Source organism: Bubalus kerabau, chromosome 1 (genome assembly GCF_029407905.1).
Source record: "Bubalus kerabau isolate K-KA32 ecotype Philippines breed swamp buffalo chromosome 1, PCC_UOA_SB_1v2, whole genome shotgun sequence".
Lineage (NCBI taxonomy): Eukaryota > Metazoa > Chordata > Mammalia > Artiodactyla > Bovidae > Bubalus > Bubalus kerabau.
In genome coordinates this window covers 220,131,042-220,147,208 of record NC_073624.1, presented here as the reverse complement: position 1 = coordinate 220,147,208, position 16,167 = coordinate 220,131,042, and the positions used below count along the sequence as shown (strand labels likewise).

The following is a 16,167-nucleotide window of genomic DNA, read 5'->3' as shown; positions in this document are numbered from 1 at the left end:
AAAGTCAATCTGTGATTTAAGAAAATTTAGTCAATGTTTTAGCTTATTTGATTATATTTTATTTTGAGGTAACTGCAATACACTGAGATACTCTTTTTATTAGGCAATAGATTTTTTATGTTTTGTTTTTAAGAGCAGGCTTCTAAACTCAGGGCTTTCCCAAGAAACTTATCTAGCTCAGCCTTAGAGGCAAGTAAGAGAAAGGTGAAATTAACCCCATTTTATTGATGAGAAAATGGAGCTGCAGAAATATGTCAGTTATTGAGAGTTGCAAGCAGTCTGTCACCGATGACGGGAAGCACCATAGGCCTATAAATACCTGCTTTATCCACTAAACCAGAGATTTCTTGGTTATCTTTTGATCCTCCCCCCCCCCCTCCCACCCCACACACACACACTTAAGTATTGTAGGCAGTACCTCATGTCTGAGAGAAACAGAAACAAGTTTGGAGACATATTCCTGGAGACCCCAAATCACTATCACTAAAAAGTTTGAATTAGAAAATTTCTGCCATAGAAAATTACAACTCAGCAATAATTTATTGTGGAACAAGCTTCCATTTTAACAAAATAGCAAAATGGTTATTAATTCCTAGTTAGAAATGAGAAAATTTCAGTGACAGGCTTCAGAATGGTGGGTCATTTCCTTTGAATTGCTTCTTAATTCACCTCATCTTTAGGTGGCAGCACTACTATATAAATATGTTCAAAACTACAGTCTTCTGCAGCTTGGTATCCTAGAGTGTTTTGTCCTAAGTGCTTCCAAGTATATTGTGAAGATTAGAAGCTGGTGAAAATATGAAATCATAGCTGAGAATTAGAATACTTAGGAGGCTCCAGAGGAGGAAAAACAGGTTTTCAGAGAAATGAATAAAATACATGGAGTTACTAAGGGAAAAGATTATAAAGGTGTGTGTTTTTTTTTAACTTACAAATTTATTTTTATTTTTTAGCTATACGAGGAGAAAGTAGCCTCTTTAAAGACCTCATATTGAAACAGCATAAGATAACCTTCCAAAGCAAACCATAGTTTCTTAATATTACATATTTTTCAAGTATTTAGAAGTTTAGAGTTGTGAGTGGTATAGTTGCCAGTATTCACTATAATTTTTAAATTCAGTTGCAATTTTCCTCACTAATTGCATTGCATCAAACTTATGAAGATCCTGAATGGGACCTTGTTGTTGACCCTTGTGGAAGAGAATAACTCATCTTGGCCCCTTTTCTTGCTTCCTGTATTTTTCATGTAAAAAAAAAAAAAATCATTGCTCAAACTCAAGTGAAAAGACAAACTAAAACAAGTGTAAAATGATAGCAATTTACAGATATTCTGTATCTTAATTTCTCCCATATTTTTTTGAGGGTAATAAATTGGGCTATATGGGGGTTATTTGGATCCAGTGTTTCCTAAGTAGAACTTTATTGTAATTAATCTTGTATATTTACAGTAGTTCTTCCTATACCCCTATATCCAAGCAACAAACCAAAATTGACTTTACATGCATTTCAAAATAGACTGCATTAAATTTACAATTATAAATACAACCACCAAAAAAATATAGAGGTATGACCATCAGAAGTGGGAAATCAAATCATTTCTGAGTAGGCAATAAAGTGTTAATAGATCTTTCTTGATGGCAGCTTCCATTTTTCTCAAATCAAACTTGGAGGAGTCTCAAGCAAATTGGTAGAACTCAAACTCAGCAGTATTATGTTAAGATTTTTAAGCTCTCTTGCACCAGCAAATCATGCAGCCTGGGGGCCTTTGCTCCAAACTTCTGCCAACTCCATTTTGGCAGTAAAGTGTTGTGTGGAACAAAGTTTGCACGTGTTTGGGGTGTGAAGTGGTTCCTCAGGCATTTATTGGTTTTATTCCAGTTTAGGGACTTGAAGACAAGGGTCAGAAGCATGAGGCTTGTATAGTTCATGTGTGCCCTGAAACAGACTATGCTAGTGATCTTGAATTTTCACTTAAACAAGAGTAGCTTTCTTTGTTTGTGTCTGAGTTATTGAAGTGGACCCTTTAGTTTACGCCTTAAGTGCTCACATGATATTCAACCAGTTCCCAGAAGCAGTTCTCAGGATTCTCTCTGTTGAGGGTATAGAGCTGTGGAAAAATCACTCCTCATCCTCTTACCCACAATATCACTAAAATGTAGCCCACTAAATAATAATATGCAACTTGAGGGCAAAAGGGCCAGTAACTATTTAAGCTTGACCCCTTTGTCAACTTATATGTAACTGTGAGTCTCTAATCTTTTTTTGTATCAATTGTCTAACTTCAGCTTTTTTACCTACCTCCTTCATTCATGAAGTCTATGGTTAACAACACCTGGTCCAGATATGTGTGCTAATTTGTCTTATTTCAAAAGTCCCTTGTCCTGTTGGAAATGTATATAAACAATCTCAGTTTCTATTTTTTTTTTCAAGTAATTCTAATAGAAAAATCCTTGTGTAGTCTGAGGTAAAAGAATTTGAAAGCCATTAAGCATGCTGTTAGGGGTTCTCTGGTGGCTCAGATGGTAAAAGAATATGGCTTCAATGCAGGAGACTTGGGTTCCATTCCTGGTTGGGGAACTATGATCCCACGTACCATGGGGCAACTAAGCCTGTATACCACAGCTAGAAGAGAAGCCTGTGAGATACAATGAAGAAACAGTGCAGCTACAAATAAAACAGAAATAATAATAATTTTTTTTAAAAAAAGTAATTCCCAGCTCTAACATATGAATGAAGTTGGAGTTGGCAAAGAAAGCTGGGCCTTTCAAAGAGTGGATCTATTGGACTAGAAAGTACCACTGAACTTTGTTGCATATTTTATGGTGACCCCAAAACTCCTTTGCTTGCTTACTTGAGGTTATCAACATGTTGCCATTTTATTACATGGAGCAAGCCTGAATGCATACATTCATGAGTAGGTATGTACATACATCTGAGGCCAATTTAGGCCATTTTTACAACCCAGTCCAGTAGCACTTGGCAATTCGATGAAAATCAGTTGTGTTTATTTCTGTAGTGAGTAAAATATGTCAAGGGGAAGATCTAAATACATCATGGGAAAAATACAGAGGGAGTTCTTTTAATACTTTGTGTCATGTAGAGTTTTTGTCTTTCAAGTAGAACTTTTCTTCTTGTCTGCTTTCAGTTCAGTTGAGTTCAGTCGCTCAGTCATGTCTGACTCTTTGCGACCCCATGAACTGCAGCACACCAGGCCTCCCTGTCCATCACCAACTCCCAGAGTCCACCCAAACCCATGTCCTTTGAGTAGGTGATGCCATCCAACCATCTCATCCGCTGTTGTCCCCTTCTTCTCCTGCCCTCAATTTTTCCCAGCATCAGGGTCTTTTCAAATGAGTCAGCTCTTCACATCAGGTGGCCAAAGTGTTGGAGTTTCAGCTTCAACATCAGTCCTTCCAATGAACACCCAGGACTGATCTCTTTTAGGATGAACTGGTTGGATCTCCTTGCAGTCCAAGGGACTCTCAAGAGTCTTCTCCAACACCACAGTTCAAAAGCATCAATTCTTCAGTGTTCAGCTTTCTTTAGAGTCCAACTCTCACATCCATACATGACCACTGGAAAAACCATAGTCTTGACTAGATGGACCTTTGTTGGCAAAGTAATGTCTCTGATTTTGAATATGCTGTCTAAGTTGGTCATAACTTTCCTTCCAAGGAGTAAGCGTCTTTTAATTTCATGGCTGCAATCACCATCTACAGCGATTTTGGAGCCCAGAAAAATAAAGCCAGCCACTGTTTCCACTGTTTCCCCATCTATTTGCCATGAAGTAATGGGACCGGATGCCATGATCTTCGTTTTCTGAATGTTTAGCTTTAAGCCAACTTTTTCACTCTCCTCTTTCTTGTCTGCTTACTCAAAATTAATTATTAACTGTAAATATAGTTGAAATGATTAGTTTTTACTTTCTAGATATTATTGATAAATCAATTTTACTTGATAAGTATGTAAATAAAGAAATGTTTTTAATTACTATTTTAGAATATCATTAATATACATATTACATAAGCATATTACAGCTAATGCTTAATTTACACGGCTCTTTTTTTCCTTTGAACTTCCTTTTGGACAATAAATATTAGCTGCTACTTCAGAACTGGTTCTTGGAACCCACTGCTATTTATCAATCAGCCTTATTTCCTTGAGTCATTTATTGAACAGTATTAATACCTATTTGCCAGACATTGTTTTAGGTGCTTGAACAAAACAAAATCCTTGCTCTCGTAGCGTTACCAGTCTAGCAAGACAAATAATGTAATAAACTCATATATAATATGGTGCTAAATAATAAGTGTTAAAAAGAAAAAAATACAGATAAGAGGAACGAGTTTTCTGTGTGATTGTGTATGAATGTGTATGTGCATGTCTCCCACTTGACATTTTAAATAGAGTGATCAAAGAAGTCTCTCTGAAGAGGTAACATATGATCAGAGACCTGAAGTAGTCATGGGAAGATCTGGGGAGATGTTTCAGGTGTTATATTCTAGATGTATATTTATGCCACATAAAGTCAGTCACTCAAGTATAATTCAGGTAACATGTATAATCCAGATATACATCATATTAGATATACATTTTTTTTTCTAAAGAGAAAAAAACTCATTAGGTTTTCAGAAAAGTTTTTCATTTAATCCCAGCATTGCTCTAGATTTCCCATGATTATTATTCCATTATTTAATACAATAAAGACTTATGGCTCTACAGACAAAGCTTCGTAGTCCCTCCTTATCTGCAGTTCTAAAATCATAAAACTTTTTTCTTAATTCATTTTGTGGCAAAAATGGATCTGAATTGACATGACTGTTTGAAGTCTTCATTAATTCCATTTGGTGTGGCTATTGATACATTTCATTATGGAAATATGTGTTTGATTAAGGTATGCTGCCCAGGACAATCTAAGTTAAGTAAAACAGGTAATATAATACCTTATATTCCTAAAATATGAAAGGAATTTTAATTCAGAAACATATCTGGCCCCAAGGATTTGGGATAAAAGATTGTAGACCTGTATCAGATTTCTTCTTGGTTCTCTGATTAAATATCATCTTGATGTTAGTCTTTAGATATTTTTTATTCAAAAGTACAGTGCTTATATAATGCTCTTATTATATGCCTAGCACTGTGTAAATACTCTCTATTATCTCATAAAATCCTCACAACAACCTTATGAGTAAGTTCTATTATTCTCGTTTTATAGGTGAGAAAATTGAGCTACACAGAGATTAAGAAACCTGCTAAAAATCACACAGCTACTAAGTGACACTTCCCTGGTAGCTCAGATGGTACAGAATCTGCCTGCAGGAAACCTGGGTTCGAAATCTGTGGGAAACCTGGGTTCGATCCCTGGGTTGGGAAGATCCCCTGGAGGAGGGTATGGTAACCCACTCCAGTTTTCTTGCCTGGAGAATCCCTGTGGACAGAGGAGCCTAGGGGTGAGTCCATGGGGTTGCAAAGAGTCGGACACAACTGAGCAACTAAGCACAGCACTAAGTGACAAAGCTAAGAACTGAACATAGACAATTTTCCTTCATAGTTTGCAATCTTTGCCACTAAACTAACTCTCCCTTTTTTCTATCCTTTTCACCCTCCCTTCTTCCTTGGAGAAGTTTCAACTATAAGCTCTTTCTAAGAGCGTGGTTTCTCCCTTCTACTCTGAAGTATCAGATATCTCAACTTTACATTTTATTTACAAGCAAATATCTATCAATAACTTTTTTCATTTTATTTGCTCCTGCTATAATTTCAGCCGTATCTATTTCAAGTTGACATTGGAAATTTACTTATTCTCGTTCTCGTTCTGATAAGTTTCCAGATTAACATCATCTTTCACCATCTTTTCACTTGAATATCTTTGGACAATTATGAGACACCTCCCTTATTATTGTGGTCTTGTCAGATGTCAGTTCACATAAAAAGTTTGGATCTAGTTTATTGAGCAGTAGCATCTGCCAAATAAACCTCTGTCACTGCATTGTAAGTTTCTCTCACTCAATGAATTACATAGCTTACTTCAGATCATTTTATTCTAGGCATATTAAGTTTATGTTTTGGGGTTGGAATTATGTTTTCATTAGTTTGTCCTCAGATAAGACTTCCTCCATAAATAATTACAAACTGCAATAGTTTCTCCTGTTATTTATTTACTTATTATTTGTTGAGTACCTAAAATCACAAGATTGATTGAGTATATATCATGAAGTTGGGCAAAGACTCTATTATAGGTAGGGTCAATTTAAGTAAGTATATTATGTTGAACTTTCCAAGAATCTATTCTTGATTGTTCCAGAGAACCATTGTAAAACATTAAACAAATCACTTTAGTTGTTCTCTGTGAAAATTAATGTGCTGTCCTTGAATACAAAGATGAAGGTTCTGACACACACTGAGTAAAGCATTATCTTCTGTGTAATGCTGATAGACATTCTGAGCCAAACACAATTTCTCTGGGGTCACTCAACAACTCATGTATGCTAAGTTTAGGGGTGCAGTTCATGGCCACTAGATCTAAAAAGGAATTAAACCCATCAATTTTACCTCATTAGCATATTGCTTAAGCAAATGAGCCAAGAAGTCAGTTATTAAACTGCTGAGAAGGTAGAGAGACTGAATAAATATGTGTGTGTTGTTGAGACTGGCTATAAAGTACATCAGTTTATTATTTGAGAAATTGAGGGCTTTACCAAGGCTTACCTTGTGTAACTTGCTGTCTGCTGAGGGATCCAAAAGATGAGATTTTTTTTTTTTAAGACCATGCCCTGGAGACACAGCTTTTCTCCACTTCAGTTCAGTTCAGTCGCTCAGTCATGTCCCTTTGCTTCCCCATGGACTGCAGCATGCCAGCCCTCCCTGTCTATCACCAACTCCCAGAGTTTCCCCAAACTCATGTCCATTGAGTAGGTGATGCCATCCAACCATCTCATCCTCTGTCATCCCCTTCTTCTCCTGCCCTCAATCTTTCCCAGTATCAGGGTCTTTTCAAATGAGTCAGCTCTTCGCATCAGGTTGCCAAAGTATTGGAGTTTCAGCTTTAACATCAGTCCTTCCAATGAACACCCAGGACTGATCTTTAGGATGGACTGGTTGGATCTCCTTGCAGTCCAAGGGCCTCTCAAGAGTCTTCTCCAATACCACAGTTCAGAAGCATCAATTCTTCGATGTTCAGCTTTCTTTAGAGTCCAACTCTCACATCCATACATGACCACTGGAAAAACCATAGCCTTGACTAGATGGACCTTTGTTGGCAAAGTAATGTCTCTGATTTTTAGTATGCTGTCTAGGTTGGTCATAACTTTTCTTCCAAGGGACAAGCATCTTTTAATTTCATGGCTGCAATCACTATCTGCAGTGATTTTGGAGCCCCAAAAAATAAAGTCAGCCCCTGTTCCCACTGTTTCCTGATCTATTTGCCATGAAGTGATGGGACCAGATGCCATGATTTTAGTTTTCTGAATGTTGAGCTTTAAGCCAACTTTTTCACTCTCCTCTTTTACTTTCATCAAGAGGCTCTTTAGTTCTTCTTCACTTTCTGCCATAGGGTGGTGTCATCTGCATATCTGAGGTTATTGATATTTCTCCTGGCAATCTTGATTCCAGCTTGTGCTTCATCCACCCAGCATTTCTCATGATGTACTCTGCATATAAGTTAAATAAGCAGGGTGACAATATACAGCCTTGACATACTTCTTTTCCTATTTGGAACTAGTCCATTGTTCTTTCTGACTTGCATACAGATTTCTCAAGAGACAGGTCAGGTGGTCTGGTATTCCCATATCTTTCAGAATTTTCCACAGTTTATTGTGATCCACACAAAGACTTTGGCATAGTCAATAAAGCAGAAACAGATGTTTTTATGGAATTCTATTGCTTTTTCTATGATCAAGAGCATGTTGGCAATTTGATCTCGGGTTCCTCTGCCTTTTCTAAATCCAGCTTGAACATTTATAAGTTCATGGTTCACGTATTGCTGAAGCCTGGCTTGGAGAATTTTGAATATTACTTTGCTAGCGTGTGAGATGAGTGCGATTGTGTGGTAGTTTGAGCATTGTTTGACATTGCCTTTCTTTGGGATTGGAATGAAAACTGACCTTTTCCAGTCCTGTGGCCACTGTTAAGTTTTCCAAATTTGCTGGCATATTGAGTGCAGCACTTTCACAGCATTATCTTTTAGGATTTGAAATAGCTCAACTGGAATTCCATCACCTCTATTAGCTTTGTTCGTAGTGATGCTTCCTAAGGCACACTGGACTTCACATTCCAGGATGTCTGGCTCTAGGTGAGTGATCACACCATTGTGATTATCTGGATTGTGAAGATCTTTTTTGGGCTTTCTGTTGGCTCAGAGGGTAAAGAGTCTGCCTGCAATGTGGTTGCCTGGGGTTTGATCCCTGGGTTGGGAAGATCCCCTGGAGAAGGAAATGGCAACCCACTCCAGCATTCTTGCCTAAAATCTCCATGGACAGAGGAGCCTGGTAGGCTATAGTCCCCAAGAGTTGGACACGACTGAGCAACTTTCTCCACTAGTTCTGCAATATTCCATATTCCTAGTGCCCAGTACAAAAATTTGAGGCACACCACTAATATTTATCAAGATGTAACAATGTTTTGGGGTAAAGATCTTAATATTTACAATTTATCTCAACTGTATATAAACAAACTTTAATGAACTCATGTGATGAACTACTTTTTTAGCTCTTCTATTTCCCGTAATTTTTAGTTAGGGGAAACCTCCTCCATTCAGTGTAAGTGTTAGTAAGTAAGTGTTAGTTGCTCAGTCATGCCCAACTCTTTGCGACGCCACAGACTGCCGCCCACCAGGCTCCTCTGTCCATGAGATTTTCCAAACAAGAATACTGGTGTGGGTTGCCATTTCTTTCTCCAGGGGATCTTCCCCGACCCAGGGATTGAAGCCAGGTCTCCTGCACTGCAGGCAGATTCTTAACCAACTGAGCTACGAGGGAAGCCCTCTATTCAGTGTAGTGGTCAAGAATGTGGGCTGAGTAATCATATTTCCTAGATATAAAACTCTGCTTTCAAATTCCTAACTTTGTGACTGGCAAATTATTTAACCTCTGTAGGCCCCATTTTCTTCATTTATCAAATGAGGGTAATAATACCAACTGCCTCATAGGTATATGGTATGGGTTAAATTAATTAATTCATAAAAAGCATTTGGAAGAGGATCTGGCATACAGTGAGTATTCCATAAATATGAACTCCCACCCACTGTAGCACCAACTCTTCTTGGCCTTCACTCAAGGTCCAAGCCAAGTTCTCCATTTTTTTTTTTCCCTTCTGATTTCAGGCTCACGGGTGTTGGCCTGAGATTAAGGCTGTCCTCTTTCTCAACTACTACATTAGCCAACTACATTGTTTTTGAAAACCTCCAAGTATTCTTTCCTTTTCTAGGTTTTGGGCCATTTACTCTATCTAAACAACTCTTTACAGGTTCTGTAAAGAAGTATCTCTTCCATTTACACATTGTAAAGTTTTTCTCTGATTACTAGAATATGAATTCCTTGAGAGTTCAGACTGTGTCTTAATTATCTCTATTATTTCTGTCCCTTCCACCTCCCTGGTGCAAAAAGTAGAAAAAGAAAAAAAAAAAAGAATTAACCCATTTAGCCTTTGTATATTTTTGTTCATTTTATCCTGAGTATTGTATTCTGAACCTCCAGTTTTCCTGCAAAATGTCTTGCTCCTTTTATCGCTGGAAGTTTTAATTTCACCTAGTGATGCTAGAGTCCCATCTTGGATCATCATTTCCTTTCAGGTAAGAGATTCAGTTTATCACACAATCCATTCATGCATTAAAAGATTCCCATTTAATTCACTTAGAATTTAATTTCTCTTAAAATTCTTTTGGCTCCAGTTAGATTGATTTTTTTAAATTTAATTAATTTATTTATTTTTGGCTGTGCTAGGTCTTTGTTGTTGCACATGGGTTTTCCCTAGCTGTGATGAGCCAGGGCTACCACTCTTCGTTGTGGTATGTGGGCTTCTCACTGAAGTGACTTCTCTTGTTGCAGAGCACAGGCTCTGGGGAACTGGGCTTCAGTAGTTGTGGTGCATGGGCTTACTTGCCACATAACTTGTGGATCCTCCTTGGGTTCATGGCCATCTCACCAGGGATGGAACTTGTGTCTCCTGCATTAGCAGGCAGATTCTTCACCACTGAGTCACCAGGGAAGCCCTAGACTGATTACTGTCTTTAAAAATCTATTAGTATTTTTGAGAGGGGTACTGTTTTGGAGAACTCTGTCTCATTCCTTATTTGAAGATAGGGCCATATCACCCTAAATTTCTTTCTTTTTCTTTTTTTGAATAAACTTGACATGTTACATTGTATACGTTTAAGGTGTGCAACATGTTACTTTGATACATTTATATATTGTAATAATGATTGCCAAGGTAGCAGTAATTATAACTATATCATATAGTGCCTGCCTGGGTGCTAAATTGCTTCAGTCATGTCTGACTCTTTGTGACCCTATGCACTGTAACCCACCAGGCTCCTCTGTCCATGGGATTTTCCAGGTGAGAATACTGGAGTAGGTGGCCATTGACTCCAGCAGATCTTCCTGACCCAGGGATTGAACCTGTGGCTCCTACATTGCAGGCAGATTCTATCACTGAGCCACTAGGGAAGCCCATATAATACAATGCTGCTGCTGCTGCTGCTGCTAAGTCGCTTCAGTCATGTCCGACTCTGTGCGACCCCATAGATGGCAGCCCACCAGGCTCCCCTGTCCCTGGGATTCTCCAGACAAGAACACTGGAGTGGGCTGCCATTTCCTTCTCCAATGCATGAAAGTGAAAAGTGAAAGTGAAGTCGCTCAGTCGTGTCCGACTCTTTTCAACCCCATGGGCTGCAGCCCACCAGGCTCCTCCATCCATGGTATTCTCCAGGCAAGAGTACTGGAGTGGGTCGCCAGTGCCTTCTCCCATATAATACAATAGTACTATCTATATTCATTAGACTCTATTGTGCATTACACTCTATGGTTTATTTACTACTCATTCAAGCTTGTACCCTTAAACACCATCACTCTTATCCCCCTATCCGTACCCCAACCCTGGTAACCACCATTTTAACGCTCTCTTTTTTTTAACAGGTTTAACTTTTTTAGATTCTATGTGTAAGTGATATCATTACTCTCAGTTTCTTTACATGCAGAATATGATTCAGCTCTCACTTGGAAGAGATGAGGATAAATTAGATCATGCTCATAAATTTTTTTCTTTTTAATACATGCAAAAGATATATGTAACACTGGGAATTCCCTGGCCCTCCAGTGGTTAGGACTAGGTGATTTCATTGTGGAGGGCTTGGGTTCAATCCCTGGTTGGGGAACTAAGATCCCACAAGCCACAACATGGCATGGCCAATATATGTACATGTATATAGTATATATAATAATATATATTAATATATAATAATATATGTAACATATTTGAGGTATGAAGCTTAATCATATAATGAACTACCCAATCCAAGAACTAGAATATTTCCCCCAAAATTGTATCTACAATTGTGTTTCTCCTCTATCTCTTCCCTTGCACTCAGAGGTAACCAGTATCCTAAACTTAATGCTGATCATTCCATTGCTTTTTTTTTTTTAATTTTATCACAAATGTATATGTGCTGAAACTATATTGTTTGATTTGTATTTTTTGAGCTTTATGAAAGTGCACTCATTCAATATATAGTTTTCTGGGATTTGCCCTTTTAACTTAACATTTTGTTTCCAAGATTCATTCATGTTGTTGTGTATAATGATTGTTGATTTTCAGTACCATATAGCATTCTATTGTGTGAATATATCACAATTTATTTTCATATTGATACATAGTTGGGTTCTTTCTAGACTTTTAAATAATTATAAACATTGTTGCTATAAAAATTTTTACGTACACCTCATGGTCACATATGCAAGTATTTTTCTTGGTCGTATATCTAGAAGTAGGGTTGTTGGGCTGTAGAGTATGCAAATATTTACTGTTGTGAGATAATTAATTTCAAACAGTTTTCTACTCTTCCCAACATTTGTAAGAATTCTTCAGTTCAGTTCAGTCTCTCAGTCATGTCGGATTCTTTGCTTCCCCATGGACTGTGGCACACCAGGCCTCCCTGTCCATCACCAGCTCCTGGAGTTTACCCAAACTCATGTCCACTGAGTCGGTGATGCCTTCCAACCACCTCATCCTCTGTCATTCCCTTCCCCTCCTGCCCTCAATCTTTCCCAGCATCAGGGTCTTTTCAAATGAGTCAGCTCTTCGCATCAGGTGGCCAAAGTATTGGAGTTTCAGTTTCAACATCAGTCCCTCCAATGAACACTCAGGACTGATCTCCTTCCGAATGGACTGGTTGGATCTCCTTGCAGTCCAAGGGACTCTCAAGAGTCTTCTCCAACACCACAGTTCAAAAGCATCAATTCTTCAGTGTTCAGCTCTCTTTATAGTCCAACTCTCAGATCCATACATGACCACTGGAAAAACCATAGCCTTGACTAGATGGACCTTTGTTGGCAAAGTAATGTCTCTGGTTTTTAATATACTGTCTAGGTTGGTCATAACTTTTCTTCCAAGAAGCAAGTGTCTTTTAATTTCATGGCTACAGTCACCATCTGCAGTGATTTTGGAGCCCCCCAAAATTAAGTCCCTCACTGTTTCCACTGTTTCCCCATCTATTTGCCATGAAATGAAGGGACCGGATGCCATGATCTTAGTTTTCTGAATGTTGAGCTTTAAGCCAACTTTTTCACTCTCCTCTTTTACTTTCATCATGAGGCTCTACTTACTCTTTAATATTTGGTATTATTACCCTTAATATTTTACAGGTTTAGTGGAGGTAAAATGGTATGTATCTACTTTTTATAGGATGGAAGAAAGTCATCTTTACCTAAAGCTTTTTAAAGTTCCTCTTCCTTTTTATATTAAGAACTTACAGCCTCATTTGACATTACTGTGCCTGAGAGTTCCTTTGAGAGAAAGTCATTTATTTGTGTGATAGTTTGCAAGGGTATAAAAACTGCTAACTGGATAGTTTGAATATTGCTTTTCAGTTGATCTAGTGTAGATACCAAATTATACACAAACTAATATTTTTTATTAATACTCTGTAGAAATGGAAATATACAAAATTGTATTCTTTACTATTGACTCATCATAAATTAATCTAGTCTTGAATTTATACCTGTCTATAAAACTATTTTAAGTAAAAAGCTCTGCAATGTGTTGATCTGGAATATTTTCACTGAATGAAGTTTAGTAAAGATATCTTTGTATGTTTTCTTGTATTTTCAATTTACCAGAGATTCAGTTTGCCCTCTTTTGACACGGTTACATGATGCAATGCAAATTAATCTCTCAAAGAAATTTCAAAACTCCAAATGTTCATCTTACTACTGTTAACCACTGAATTGACCCACACACAATAACCAGGAAAATAAAGTCCAAACAGATGGTACCCTAAAATGTGTTTGTGTGTTTTTTAATTGAAAAAGTCATCTTGTATATAAATGGTTTTCATCAGTAACTAAAAACACATGGAGATGGAAAAAGAATTCAAAACAAATGGCAAATATATATAATTATATATAAGTAATATATAATATAATAATATTATATATGATTTATTATATATAAAAAGAAGAACTTTTATAGCTCTTTGTGTTTATTATCTTTAAAAACAAATATCAAATAAAAATATCAGTTTGTCATTTGTCTGTTTTTTTTTTTTTTTTTTTTTTGCCTTTGAATGAAAGATTTTTGAAGGCAGGGACTGTGTGTTTGTTTTATGTTTCTTTATTATATCATTAAATATAGTGTCATATCTCAAAGGGAAACTTAGAGAATATTAATTGAATGCCAAAGTCCCATCTCTAGCTTTAATATTTGTTGACTGACAAAATAACTGAGTAAATATTTATGACCAAAGCATGAGAAAGCTGCAGTTGCTTTCTTCTTTATTGTACTATAGCTATTTTTGGAAATAATCATTCATCTGAGTGATTGCATTTATGCCAGGTGAGTGTTTTTCAACTTTTTTTATATAGCTAATATTTTTTTTAGTCAAGTTGCTGTCAGTCATTTGTTTCTTTCAGTGTTCTCTTTTAAAACCAAGTGTTAAGCCTCCTTTCCTTATTCCTACAAGTCCAGATATTCACTTCCATACTGATCAAGGGACATCAGGTGCTGCTGAAGTAAGAATGACTCCTGCCAAAGTTCCCTCTGAGTAGGGGAGAGGGGGTCCTTTATACCAAGCCACGTAAGTGAGCTTTATGTTTGTTTTTGTTACCTCGTAAGTGGTGATATACAAGGCAAAGCTAGAGGTTTAAGCTTTTACTTCTAATATGGATTGCAACATGACAACATCCTCACTGCCACAGGCAGCCTTCAAGGAGCCCCTGATTCCTGCCTTCTGGTATTTATACCCTCTTCCCCGTTGTATGGGACCTTCCCTAGTGGCTCAGATGGTAAAGAATCTGGCAGCAATGTGGGAGACCTGGATTCAATCCCTAGGTCGAGAAGATCCCCTGGAAAAGGGAAAGGCTACCCAGTCCAGTATTCTGCTTGGAGAATTCCATAGACAGAGGAGCCTGGCAGGCTACAGTTGATGGGGTTGCAAATAGTCAGATACTATTGGATGACTAACACTTTTCTCACTGTATGAGGATTGTCTGTCTGTAAAGAGAATATGGCAGAAATAGTGGCATGTCACTTGCAAGATTAGCTTATAAAAGACTTCAAGGACCCAGGGAATGCAGGCCAAGTTAGAATCTCAGCTAGTTCAAGAAGGAACTGAGGTTGAGACTTAGACCCTGAGCCAAGAAGGCCCAGGTCTTTCTTGGACCTAAAAAAGTGAGAGAGAGAAAAACCTGGACATAACATAACATAATTAGAAATAAGTAGGAATTTCACTGAAAAATAGTGGAAAAAAGAGAGCACGTAATAAAAAAGAAATGAAATACTGATCCATGCTACAACATTGTTGAACCCTAAAGATAAGCTAAGTGAAAGAAGCCAGTCTCAAAAGGCCACATATTGTATGATTCCATTTATATGTCATGTCCAAAATTGGCAAATCTATAGAGACTAAAAGTATTATGACAGTTGCCTAGACTGAAAAGGTTGGGAGTGGGGGAGTTTGGTGTGTGATAGCTTCGTTCAGGGTTTCTTTTAGAAGTGCTGAAAATATTCTAACATTTTTGTGATGATTGTTGCAAATCTCTATAAACATACAAGCCGTTGGATTGTACACTTTGAATGTGTTAATTGTATGGCATATGAATTACAGTTGACCCTTGAAAAACACAAGGAGTTGGGGTGCTGACCTCTGCTCCTTCCCCATGCTGGCCCCACCCCACACAGTCAGAAACTTGTGTGTAACTTCATATGTATCTCAATAAAGTTGTTTTTGTACAGAAGAACTATACAAAAAGATCTTAATGACCTGGATAACAATAATGGTGTGATCACTCACCCAGAGCCAGACATTCTGGAATGTGAAGTCAAGTGGGCCTTAGGAAGCATCACTATGAACAAAGCTAATGAAGATGGTGATGGAATTCCAGCTGAGCTATTTCAAATCCTAAAAGATGATGCTGTGAAAGTCCACTCAGTATGCCAGCAAATTTGGAAAACTTAGCAGTGCCACAGGACTGGAAAAGGTCAGTTTTCATTCCAATCCCAAAGAAGGGTGATGCCAAAAAATGTTCAAACTACCACACAATTGCACTCATTTCACATGCTAGTAAAGAAGTGCACAAAATCCTTCAAGCTAGGCTTCAGCAGTATGTGAACTGTGAACTTCCAGATGTGCAAGCTAGATTTAGAAGGCAGAGGAACCAGAGATCAAATTGCCAACATCTGTTGGATCATAGAAAAAGCAAGAGAATTCCAGAAAAATATCTACTTCTGCTTCATTGACTATGCTAAAGACTTTGACTGTGTACATCACAACAAACTGTGGAAAATTCTTAGAGAGATGGGAGTACCAGACTACCTCACCTGCCTCCCGAGAAACCTGTATGCAGGTTAAGAAGCAACAGTTAGAAGTGGACATGGAACAATGGACTGGTTCAAAATTGGGAAAGGAGTATGTCAAGGCTGTATATTGTCACTCTGCTTATTTAACTTATGTGCAGAGTA

General features: G+C 37.7%; 1 long non-coding RNA gene across 1 annotated transcript in view; it reads left to right on the top strand.

Moving 5' to 3' along the window:
* LOC129633421 (uncharacterized) overlaps nt 1-16,167 on the top strand; it is a 28,508-nt gene that overhangs the window by 1,804 nt on the left and 10,537 nt on the right. Inside the window, exon 2 of the long non-coding RNA XR_008705053.1 lies at nt 9,693-9,787. This is a non-coding gene — a long non-coding RNA (uncharacterized LOC129633421). The remainder of the gene's footprint in view (nt 1-9,692; nt 9,788-16,167) is intronic.